General features: G+C 39.4%; 1 pseudogene across 1 annotated transcript; it reads left to right on the top strand.

Annotated features, from left to right (window-relative positions):
• Positions 1-131: 131 nt before the first annotated feature.
• On the top strand, positions 132-9211 carry LOC147519463 (uncharacterized; annotated as a pseudogene). Its single transcript, XR_015213144.1, has 6 exons — positions 132-151; positions 698-773; positions 2723-2858; positions 2955-3050; positions 3202-3347; positions 8693-9211. The product of XR_015213144.1 is annotated as an uncharacterized LOC147519463 (transcript).
• Positions 9212-13329: the final 4118 nt, after the last annotated feature.

Here is a 13329-nt window from a genome sequence, read left to right as displayed (position 1 = left end):
CAAAACCCCAGTCCAATCAATCCATCCACATGAGTGGAGCCAGTTGGGATATAAAGTAACTGGATCAATTTGTGATGTCTCGGTGTGAGCCCAAAGAGAGAAATTAATGGAAGAGACCTCATCAGTGTTCAATGGGAAGCTTAACATCTTGGTGAGTTTCACACGTACACTCAAATAACTTTTTATTTTCTTTCTTTATTTATTTTTGGCCTAAAAAAACAAATTAAATCAACAAAATTTATTTTCACAATTTGCCAGACCAATGATTTGTAATTTTTTTTTCTTTTTTCATTTTGTGTTTTTGGGGTTTTGAAATCGATTCAATCAAAACTTTTCTATTTTATGTTTTTCATCTATCTCTTTATCTATTGATAGTTTGCGTCTTAATCTGGCATGAGTGATGGTCACCATCCCTTTTTAATTTCATAATTTTTACCAACCTCTCTCTTTGCTCAGTAATCCCTACATTGATTTTGATAGAGGGACAAATTGGTTCAATATCTTCTTGAGCGTCGCCAGTAAACACCGTGAAACAATCAATATTATGGTACTCCTCGACAAAGTCAAACAAGTCACGAAGTTCAAGGGCTTTATAATTTGCAGAGGGGTAATGTATTCCCTGAAAGACCTGGTCAACCAGAATGCCAATTTTACATGAAGACTGGTGATTGTAAATATGGTACGGTGCTGTTTGCAGGTTCCATCATCCTCGAGAAAGATTGATTCCTATTCCAAACTATTTGCTGAGTCCATCGGGACTTCCACTTTGCCCGGTCAGTCATATCTTCAGCCTTGCAGTTTTCTATTTGTTGTGGTACTTTCTGGTTTGTGTAGTCATAATCTTATTTCCTCTGATGTCAATGGTGCAACAGTGGTGGTGGTTAATTATATACTAGAATTAGAAGTGTGGTTTCACTTTCTTTCGTTAGATAAGAAGTTCTCTTGACAGTTGCATACTTATGTAGTTATCTCCTATTTGTTAGCACATGAGCTCATATTGATGGTCACAAGGTCTTCTACACACAAAGAAATGATATCATTACTGAGATGAATACTTGAGACTACCTGGATATGGCTTAAAACTGGACCAAGCTCCCCAAAAGACGTTTGGAGGTTCCTATGTTTTGTAGCTTATGAGTTTTATGGAAGAGAATTCCGTAAATTCTTCTCATGTGGACTGGACTGGGTAGATATATCATATATGTAGAAAACAAAATAGTAATATATTGGTACTACTGAGATGTAAGGTGAAATTGTATCTGCAGAGTGGTAGGTTTAATGCCTCTTAAACCAGGTAAGTGATCATGTTAGAGGTTCGTGCATTCTCGATTAGATTTTCCTTATAAAGATAAGATCTCCAATGAATATTAAGCCTCTTTGTGTAAATAATGGTAATGTGAAATCTCAAGGGAAACCTAGAGAGAGGCTCTTCCTGATGTGAGATTGCCTGCTTGCTTCAAGGGAAAGAATTTGAGTGCTAATGTAGCTAACAGCCCCCTTGATAGTCGATTCATTAGGGTCATCACCTTCCACCCAGAAAAGTATCCACCGTTTTCTTTGTCTCTTAAGCCTCACAGCTATGGGACTTCCTAAAGAAAACAACAATCGCAGCTTTTATCAACCACTCACAAGACCACCGAGATCTTGACTTAGCTCCCAAAGGTAATCCACCCGCCCTTTCCCAACCTATACAAGGAGAGCGGTAGATAACGAAAGGGAGACAAGGTCCTAACTAAATCATAACACAAACTACCATTCCATCTATCATATCAGTCGAGTTGATCCGATTCATTATTATCTATAGATAAGGCAAGAGTGAACTTATGACCTCTCGGATGGAGAGGGATTCGGACCCCCGGTATTCCTATCAATACTTCGGTTTTCAAGACCGACTCTTTCAACCGCTCAGACATCCATCCCCTTCACACTTCACACGCCCTATCTATCCATGCACTAGCGGGTAGGGGCTTATTTATGTGATTCACTACACTTGCTTGCCCCTATCGGCTGATTCTATTGCCTGTCGGTTAGCAAAACTTTTCGGTAGTACTTAATCGCCACGCCAGCCTCTTTCTATATGATAATATGCACTTTGGTTGCTGCGCTCCCTTCGAGGTAATAGCAAGAGAGTGAAGACCGAATGATCCTCCAACCAAAAAGAGTGATTGAGTCCGCCTCAAGCGAAAGTGAGTTCGCGTCGAAAAGAAAGAATCTAAGGTCCCCGGGAGCTTCGATTTTAGAGTCACTCACCAACTCTTATTGAAATTGAAGAAGAATAGCTAGAATCGGTTATTGTGCAAGACCAACCAATCCTTGGTTGACTCTCTACTTCTTCTCGGTCGGGGATATAGTTGTATTCTTCTATTCTTTATCTCTCTCCCTCCTTTGTCCTTTGACTTTCTTTCTTATCTCTTTCCACTCAGAGTTCTTTCTGAAACAGAATATAATTCCCCATACTAACCTAACCCACCAAGACCGGAGAAGCAACTAGATCGATTCCTAACTAAAGAAAGTCAACCAATGCCGCCGCCCTGCCTTAAAGCTTAAAGAGAGAAGCCTAATCAAAGACTAGGTACACTCTAGGAAAATTATCAAATGAATTAATAATAAGTTAAACATTGAGTGACCTACAATTGCAACATTTCATATGTATGTTGTGGAATTTTGATTATGTTTCTCATATTACTGAAAATTTTATTATCTACGCATCGTTTTGATGCAGACTGACAAGGTGTATTTTGGTGCAACTGTTGGCCGAGTTGCTAATAGGATTGGAGGGGCAAAGTTTACTTTAAATGGCACCACTTACAAATTAGTTGCCAATGAAGGCAAAAATATACTTCATGGTACTTCACTAAGTCCTTGCTTCCGTTCCACTCTTTTTAGATTCAATAATATGCCATTTCCAATTATCTGATATGCAATGTTCATTTTGACTTAGGGTGGAAAGATAGGGTTTGGCGACGTGATTTGGCGAGTGAAGAAGTTCAAACAAGATGGTCCTGCTCCTTATATCACTTTCGCATACCGCAACGTTGATGGTGAACAAGGTAAGCTTAGGACTGAGGTTCAGATATTTTAGTTATGAAATCTCAAACTGTCAGTTTAAAAACTCAACCTAGTTTTGGATTTAGTAAAAACTTAAAAGTTAATGTACATTTCTTATTTCTAAAGTTTTAATGCATCAACCATGTAACACAGGATTCCCTGGTGTTGTTGCTGCTTATGTAACTTACATGCTCTATGGAAACCAAAAATTGAGTGTGATCATGAAAGCCATAGCATTAAACAAGGCAACTCCAATTAATCTCGCTCAACACACTTACTAGAACTGTAGAGAAAAAAGAGTTTTTTTTTTTTCACTTTCGAGGCTGGCCAAGGCTTCGAGTGAAGCAGCGACAGCGCTCATGCTCCGATGTTTTGGCGAGCGACCAGCTCAAAGGGCGCCGCCAGCTTAGTTCTTTTGTGTGGGTTTATCACAAGACCAGCGATTTTGGGTTTTGGTATAAAAAACAAAATCAGTTTTTGGAAAACCTAACTTTTTCCAAAACCAAGAAAGAGAGAGATTATAAGAGAGCAATTTCATTGTGAGTTGAGTGTTCATTCTTTGTGAGTGAATTGAGAGACTTGTAATCTGTTACTCGGGACATCCAAGTAAAGCTTGGAACTTCGCGGTGTGGAAGTAGGCAAATTGCCGAACCACGATATATCTCGTCTTGTGGTTTGTTCTTCCTTTACATTAATTGTTTTACTTTATATGCTTGTTATTTGATATTGAGAAGTGTTGGGATATTGCTTGGGGGTGTTGAAGTCTTGTCTAGTGTGAAGGATCGATATTTGTGTAGGATTGATCCGTTTGTTGTGGTAAGCGTTGTTTTCGCACTTATATATTCACAACAATTGGTATCGGAGCGTAGGTATACGACCTAGGATTTTGAGTTTAGTGCTCAAAATTTGTGTAGACAAGGTGTTGATTAAATTCGAGGTGAAACTGTTTCTTTTGGGTTATTGTGTGTAACTTGAAAGATGGCTCCCAAGATGTCAAACCAAGGTTTGAAGTAGAGAAGTTTAATGGGAAGAATAACTTTGGGATTTGGCAAGTCCAAGTAAAGGACATCCTCATCCAACAAGGTTTGCACAAGGCTTTAAAGGGGATTAAATCTAAAGGCGAAGTATGAGTAATGATGATTGGGAAGAGTTCGATCTTCTTGGGCTTGTTCATCAATCCGGTTATGTCTTGCTAATGAGGTTATGTATAGTGTGATGGGAGAAAATACCGCTGCCGGTATTTGGCTCAAACTAGAGTCTATGTATATGACCAAGAGCATGATGAACAAGATGTACCTTAAGAAGCGTCTTTATCGGTACATGATGGTCGATGGTTCAACGATGCAAAGAGCACGCGTTAGTGAGTTCGTCGGCGTCTAGCGGATTATTTGAATGTTGGTATGAAGATGGATGATGAGGATCAAGCGGCATGTTTAATATTCTCCTTGCCGAAAAGCTATGAGCATCTAATGACTACATTCATGAGCAGAGAGAAGTCGTCGATCTTGGCGAAGTTCAAAGTGCACTTCTTTCTTATGAGTTGATGAAGAAGACACGTGTAGAGAATAGCATTGATGCAGGTCGGGGCTAGTGGCAAGAGGAAATTCATTATGAACGTAATTATTCAAGTAATGAGAATTCTAGGTCCAAGTCAAAGAAGCCTTTAAAATATGTACAGTGCTACAATTGCAATGAAAAGGGATACTATGCAAGTAATTGTCCTCACCCGAAGAAAGAGAACAAGAGAGATGGTCAGAAGAAAGGTAAGGCAAAAATTGAGGCAAATTATGCTTCGGGCTCAAGAAGATGATGAGTTGGTCTACGTGTCCACACAAGACTATATGACCGAAAGATGGATTCTTGATTCCGGATGTTCCTATCATATGTGCCCGAATAGAAAGTGGTTTACTTCTTATGAGAGCATTGATGGTGGTTCCGTTTTAATGGGTAATGACGTTGCTTGTAAGACGGTAGGAATTGGAACTATACATGTCAAGATGTATGATGGTGTAGTGAGGACTTTAACCGATGTGAGACATGTTCCTGAGCTAAATAAAAGTCTTATTTCTCTTGGTACCTTGGATTCCAAAGGCCACAAGTTTGTGGGCGAAGGTGGAGTCCTAAATATTGTTAATGGCTCTTTAGTTGTTATGAAGGGTCAAAAATATGGAACCTTGTATACTCTGATAGGTAGTACGGTGATAGGCGATGTAGTAGTGGGTGCATGTAGTAATGATTCTGAGTGCACTAAGATATGGCATATGCGTTTAGGGCATATGAGTGAAAAGGGTTTGTCTGAGTTGTGCAAGCGAGGGTTCTTGAAGAACTTGAAGAAACGAACCAAGTATGTGGTTCTGTGAGCATTGCGTCTATGGGAAGCAGTGCAGAGTCAAGTTCAAGTCAAGCAAGCACACGACAACAGGCATCCTTGACTATGTGCATATACAGATGTTTGGGGACCCTCCAAGGTGGCTTCCAAGGGAGGTAACCGCTATTATGTCTTATTCATTGATGATCATACTCGCTATGTGTGGGTGTATATGATGAAATCGAAAGATGAAGTGTTTGAGACATTTAAGAAGTGGAAGGCAAGGGTTGAGAATCGCACATATAGGAAGGTAAAGACATTACGGTCTGACAATGGTACTGAGTATACCTATGGACATTTCCAAGAGTTCGTCTTGTATGACGAGGGAATTGCCGGATTAATCGGACGATCAGGGCGCCGCCATGAGAATGGAATGGTAGAGAGGATGAATAGAACTTTGCTTGAAAGAGCAAGATGTTTATTGTCTAATGCCGGTCTAGGCAAAAAGTATTGAGGCGGATGCGGTGTCCATGGCGTGTTACCCGCAATAATAGGTCACCGATACCGGCTATAGATTGCGGGACACCTTATGAGGTGTGGTCGAGGTAACCGGTGATTATAGTATTTTTCGCGAGTGTTTGGATCGTGACTTACTACCATGTGAGGGACAACAAGCTAGATCCTAGAGCTAAGAAGGCCATATTCTTAGTTTCGCAAATGGGGTAAAGGGATCAGATTGTGGTGTCTAGAAGACTACAAGTTCCGGTTAGAGAGATGTTACCTTTGATGAGACTTCCGTGTTATCTTCGATGAAGTTAGGAAGTAGGCTGGAAGGCGAGAATGGTGAGTCTATAGAAGTTCAAGCTAATGAGCTTGAGTTATTCGATGTAGCGAGATGGTGGTTAGATCATGATGAGGTACCAAATCATGGAACCACACGACAACGGGGAAGAAGAGCAAGAGCATCCGCAACTTGTAGTGGTGACCCAGGCCACGAGACAAGTTAAAGAAGTGCACAAGTATGGGCACGGAAGCCGGTGAAACACTATGGTCGGTGGATTTAGTGGCATATGCCTTTGAATATCGAAGATGATGAGCGGAGATAGCTTCAAGGAAGCCGCATTAGAGATGCTCATTACGAGAGATTGGTTGGTAGCTATGCAAGCAGAGATGGAATCTCTTGATAAAAATCACACATGGGACCTAGTTTTATTGCCAAAGGGCAAAAGGACTATCGGCGATAAATGGGTGTTGAAAGAAAGAGGTCCTTCCCCGAGTCCGAAAAGATCGGGTACAAGGCAAAGAGTGGTAGCAAAGGGTTTTCCACGAAGGAAGGAGTTGACTACAATGAGGTATTTTCCCGGTGGTCAAACATCACGTCCATTCGTGTGTTATTGAGTCTAGTTGCTCACTTCAACTTGGAGTTAGAGCAACTTGATGTGAAAACCGCTTTCTTGCATGGGGACTTGGAAGAAGAGATCTATATGAGACAACCCGAAGGGTTTGTCGTTCTTGAAAAGAAGATTATGTATGCAAATTGAATCGGTCCTTTGTCGTGACGGGTTAAAGCAATCGCCTGTGCAATGGTACAATGCGGGCTTTGACACATTCATGATGCAACATGAGTACACCCAAAGTAAAGTATGACTAGCTGTGTCTACTTTAGAAGGCTTCGTGGTAATGACTTCATCTATCTCCGCTTTATGTGGATGACATGTTTATTGCTTCCAAAAGCATGGTGGAGATAGACAAGTTGAAATCTCAACTTAGCTCACGAGTTTGAGATGAAAGACTTAGGTGGAGCCAAGAAGATCTTGGGCATGGAGATTGACAGAGATAGGAAGAAGCGGCGGATAGTTGTATCTCGGAAGAAATACATTCGAGAGAAAGTAATTTTCGATTTGGTATGGAGAATGCAAAGTCGGTTTCTACACCTTTAGTTGGGCATTTTAGGCTTTCGGCTAAGTTCTCTCCTAATTGATTGGAGGAACAAAAGCATATGGCAAATGTTCTTATTATGCAAGTGCCGTGGCGTTTGATGTATGCTATGGTGTGCACTGCGCTGAGACATTTCCAAAAGCGATTTAGTGTTGTCGGCCGGTATATGGCAAATCCTGGGAAGCGGCATTGGGAGGCGATGAAATGGGTACTAAGGTACTTGAAGGGTACCTTGGATGTGGGATTAGCTTATGGTGGAGGCACTTGTTATGTCGATGGGTTTGTGGATTCCGATTATGCGGTGATCTAGATAGGACGACGATCGACTACTTGGTTATGTGTTTATGATGCATGGTGCAACGGTTATTTGGAGGTCTATTCTACAGGCTACGGTTGCTCTATCTACTCTTGAGGCAGAGTATATGGGTGTGGCGAGAGGCGATGGAAAGAGGCACTTATGGCTTCGGAGGTCTTCTAGATGATTTGGGTATTGAGCGAGAACGGTGTTGCTTTGTATTGTGATAGTCGAGTGCTATTCATTTGGCGAAGAACCAAGTTCATCATGCTTTCGGACCAAGCATATTGATGTCCGTTATCATTTTATACGGGATGTCGTTGAGGATGGTGATGTAACACTTGAGAAAGTAGACACCCATGACAATCCTGGCGATATCTTGCCGAAAGTTGTCACGGAGTTAAGTTCCAACAATTGTTTGGACTTGCTCCAAATCCTACATGTTTGAAAGAGCCACGTGTGGGCATAGCCGGCGGATTATTTGCGAAGTCTTCCTTCTTTGGAGGTGTTCCTTTTTTGGATGTGATCTTCTTTGGATGTGTTCGGGCTTGGTTTTATGTGTTAAAACCTCACCGAAAGTGGAGAATGTAGAGAAAAAGTTTTTTTTTGTTTTTCATTTCAGGCGGCGCTGCTTCAGAGTAAAGACCAGCGCCATGCTTCGATTCTTTTGTGGGCTTCATTTCTAAAGAATCGCGATTTTGGGTTTTGGTATAAAAACAAAATCAGTTTTAGAAAACCTAACTTTTTCCAAAACCAAAAAAGAGAGATTATAAAGAGAGAGCAATTACGTGTGAGTTGAGTGTTCATTCTTTGTGAGTGAATTGAGAGACTTGTAATCTGTTACTCAGGACATCCAGTAAAGCTTGGAACTCGTAGTGTGGAAGTAGGCAAATTGCCGAACCACGATATATCTCGTCTTGTGGTTTGTTCTTCCTTTACATTAATTGTTTTACTTTATATGCTTGTTATTTGATATTGAGAAGTGTTGGGATATTGCTTGGAGGGTGTTGAAGTCTTGTCTAGTGTGAAGGATCGATCTTTGTGTAGGATTGATCCGTTTGTTGTGGGTAACGTTGTTTCCGCACTTATATATTCACAACAAGAACCTTGGTGGTCATAACAGAGGTGATATCCTAAAGAACAGAGTCCAGCTATTCGCCTCACACATCACACCCACAGACGATGAGCTTATCCCCACCGGCAAGATTGACCCAGTTAAGGGAACACCCTTTGATTTCCTCAAACCACATACTGTTGGTAGCGGGATCGACAAAGTCCCCAAGGGTACGACATCAACTATGTCGATGGGCCTAATGACCGCAAACCGAAGAAGGTGGCAAAAGTTCATGACCCCAAGTCGAGGCGAGGTTGATGAAGGCGTGGAGTGATCAACCAGTGTGCGATTTTATACGGGAAACATGTTGAAAGATGTAAAAAGGAAAAGGCGGTTTTGTTTACGGTCCTCATCTTTGCACTATGTTTGGAAACACAAAGTTTCCCACGGCGTAGTAAATCATCCCAACTTCCCTTCAGTGATTGTGAACCCAGACAAACCATACACACATTTCATGTTGTTCCAGCTCTCAAAAGTAAGAACAATGTATAGAGAGAGAAAAATGTAAAATCGTGATTAGGCGTTCTACCCTATGGAGAGTTTTTGACATTTTTCTTTATAAATGTCATGTTGTCATCACTTCAATAACATGTGTATACTTATTTTTGAATTCCAAAGTGTTCAAACAATTTACATCAAATTAAATGCATACCCCAGAAATTTTATAATTCCAATCAATATTTGACTTTGGTGATACTGAAACAAAAATTTTGACTTTGCTAATCAATATAGTTAAAACTAATTGGTAATTTTGACTTTGCTAATCAATATAGTTAAAACTAATTGGTAATTTGGTAGGTAAATCAGAAATATAGCCCATGGATGAAAACTAAATAGGGTGATTTACAAGGAGAAATGGCAGCTCTCTTTGCCAATAGTGTTGGAGTCCTCAACCCATTAACTTCCTTGGCTCCCCAAACAGGTTCTTTTTATTTTACGAGTTCTTTTAATTCATTTCAATTTAATATGTTTCCACACTTAATTAATTATAGTTGTAGGACATAGTGGGTGGAGCAGATGGGTTCACACTGCAACTCTAATCACAACTTATAAACCCCGTCAAAAATATCAAGAAAATTTACATAAAGCAATAATAAGTTGTGATGTTTCAAAAGTTGATGAGAATAGCAGCCCTTATCAATAGCGATTGGAGTCGTGAACCTGATTCAATAGCGATTATAACACCCGTGTTTTATTTCTTTTATTTTTTCTAATAATAATAATAATAGATAATAGATAAAATAAAATAGGATAAATGTTAGTGGAAATAGGAGACGTGGGTTTATGGGATAAACTTTCTTCCCTATTTCGGGGGTTTTGTTTTTAACAGAAAGGAAACAAAATAGAGTTTTCTCACGAGAGTTTCTAGGAGAAAAAAAAAACACAGCGAGGGTTTATAAAAAAAAAAAGAGGAGAGTTTTGCTGAAAAGGTTTTGAACGAGGAAGATTATCTTTTTAAGCGTGGCTTGATGAAGCGTCGGGCTTTCGGGGTTTCGCTTTCGGGAAGCAGTTCGGTTTTAAAACAGTGAGTAGTTATTTTTTTACTATTTCACAAATCTATAATTTTCCGTTTATCGGTGTATACGGACAGTTTTCTCTGTCTAAGGTTTCTGTCTGTTATTACGATTCAATTTCCTGTTTTTATTTGGCGTTTTGTTGTATTTGGTAAAATCGGCTGGAGTGTTAAACTATTTAAACTGTCGAAGCTCTGTCGAAGCTTCGAGAAGCCATAAATGGCGTCGCCCAGCCAAAGAAACGGAATCGTCCCGTTCATTTTTGTTTAAACTGTGTTTTTGTGATGTTCAACTGTTGTGTTGTTGTTATGGAATTGATTGATGATTTGGAGAGTTGGGAGGGGGCTGTTGGAGCTTGGAGAAAGCTTGAACTGTGTTAATGGCGTTACTGTGATACTGAAGGATTTGGGTTTTTGTTTTCTTTGTGTGTTTGAACTACGATTTGGTATGGTGGTAGTGGGGCTGTTGAGTGAGGGCGGTGGGGAGCTTGAAATAAGCTTTAATGGAGGTCGAAACCTTAGAAGCTAGTTGTTAATGGCGACAACAAAGAAATTTCGCAGTAGGTTATGTGAACATTGGTTGTTTTGGTTTTTGATTCAGGTTAGAATGATGATTGATGTCGGGGAAGTAAAGGTTTGGTGGAAGGGTTAAATACTAGTTTGGGTGGGGCGGTGAAGCTCTAAGCAGCCATTAATGGCGTCGATTCGTTTTGTCGAGATATAAAATCGGGTTATAATGGTATCGGTTGATGGGGGTTTTCATGGGGGTCAAAACCGATAGGATGATGGAGGTGGTCGAGTGGTGGATTAGTGGTGGCTGACGGTGGAGAGGAGTTCCTGGAGAGAAGTTAGTGAGGAAGATGACAGTGTTCCTTAGTAGGGCTTGGGCCGAGATCTATTTTGTTTTGGGCCTTAGTTTGTTTAGCTGTTGGGCTGAGACATTAGTTTTATTTGGGCCATGTTCTATTTTGTTCTTGGGTTAGACCACATTGGCTTGGGTCGAAACCAATTAGACTTTGGGCCTTTGACTTTGGGCTTTTGGGTTAGAAAAGTTTGGGACTGGTTGGACTGCATTTGACTTGGCAGGTTGACTTTGACTGTTGACCAGAGTTGACTTTGAACAGGGTTGACTTTTGACCAGTTGACCCAATTTGACCTTTTAATTCGGATTATGATTTTGGGCTATTCGGATAGGTCTAGGGCTATTAGCATGATTGGCTTTAGGCTAAGACCTTTCTAAATATACTTGTGTACGTATATTTACTGCTTTGTGATTTTTCAGTCTTTTACGATACACAACGTTATGACACTTATACATCCATTAAATTAATAACGCGTAAACAAAAAAAATACATTACACAAGATATTCATTCGTTCTCAGAGATAATATATGCAATAAAGTGCAATAATGCGTAAACAAATTTACCACCTCTTTTAGAATTCTCCACGTCTCAAGTTTTGGAATTGAGTTTTATGACTGTTGATGTCATATGTTAAGTGGGCATTTATTGAATATGTCATAAATGGCCCATTAGCGTTATATATGGGTATTCATTGAATGTGCCATGAATGACCCGGGTATTCATTGAATGTGCCATGAATGACCAGATTGTTTGGACTGCCCTAGAGAGGAACTAAGGTATTCGCCTTGCGGGTTAGTTGTATTCTTTGATTATGCGAGTGTTTGGGTTTACTTTTGAATGCCTAATATAATATCTACAAATTAAAGGTTATATAGAAGTTCTAACTTTCTTTTGCAGGAGGGTAGGACTTAATAACATTTTGTCTTGAGGGGCAGGGTCCTACCCTTATCAAAGATGGATATCGGTAAGTTTTAATTCAATGGTTTAGATATTAAAACCGAGTTATTATAATGAGTTATATAATGGAAGTCTTGCTTGGGAAGAAATTATGCCGGTTAAAATGACGGAACTACCTGTCTTCCAAGCTGTGAATGATTAAGTTATGGGATAATATAAAGTGATTGTTTGAATAATGAAAGTATGATAATATTTATATGTGGTTAGTCTACTCATACCAGCAAATTCCATTTCTTTGACCCATGTTTGCTTTGTTTTGTTTAGCGTGGGTGTGTTCTTAGGAACATAGGTGGAAAGCGATGGAAACATGGCGTTTGATTTGGGATTCTTGCCTGGAGCAGTCCGTTAGTTTTCTTTTAGGTCTGATTCTTATTGGAATGATGTAATAACGTAGTTTACATTTTTAGTATGACATGAGAATACGATGTTGAGGACCTGTTATTCTTAGAATGTTATATTGATGATTTTTGATGAAAGATAGACTTATATAAAGTAATAAAGAGAATTTTTGGAGATTGAATTTGTAGTTAAGATTGTTTATGATGTGGGTTTTAGGTTTTGACATGTGTTGTATTCACCCCGTCATAGCCTGGGTTTTTTAGACAATTGAACCAAGTGATGTTTGAGATATTTATATTTCAAATATTCATTTTTTTAATTGTTTGGAAATTGGTCATGACAAGCGATCTTCTAATTAGATTTGAATAAATCTTAGTCGATATTTACATTTTTACGTTTGTTGCTCCATATATATTTTTTTGTTGTTGTTTACGTATATATGATATGATATTTGTTCATAAAGAGGGACTACCAACCAAAGATTGGTAGTACCAAGTGTGGAACTGAAGCTTTAGTGGTTCTATAGGAAATCAAAATATCTTTCTTTTTCAGTCCACATGCACCTTATTCGTTTCTCACCTATAATAAGACTTCTGTTTTGATTGGTCAGGATAGGAAAAATAAGGAGCAGAAGAAACATGAAAATTGGCAACTTGGTGTTTGCCAAAAAATTCCGCAGAGAAGAATTTTCCGAACGATGAGATCATTGAAATGTATCTTAAGCACAAACGTGGAACCTTCATTGGTATGTTTTTCCTCTTTTTTCGGTACATTTATCTGGACATGTTTGTGTACTTTCAACACACATGAAGAGATGCCTTTAGCGTTTCCACACTCCACCTACTTCAACAAATCAGTTGTATTAATTACCAAATGTCGTGACCATGGCTGCCACTTGAAATGTCGTCACAAGAGATTTACAAACTACACTTACATATGCTCATTTTATATGAA

Source organism: Coptis chinensis, chromosome 2 (assembly GCF_015680905.1).
Source record: "Coptis chinensis isolate HL-2020 chromosome 2, ASM1568090v1, whole genome shotgun sequence".
NCBI classification, from domain to species: Eukaryota; Viridiplantae; Streptophyta; class Magnoliopsida; order Ranunculales; family Ranunculaceae; genus Coptis; species Coptis chinensis.
This window is presented reverse-complemented; position numbering and strand designations above follow the sequence as displayed.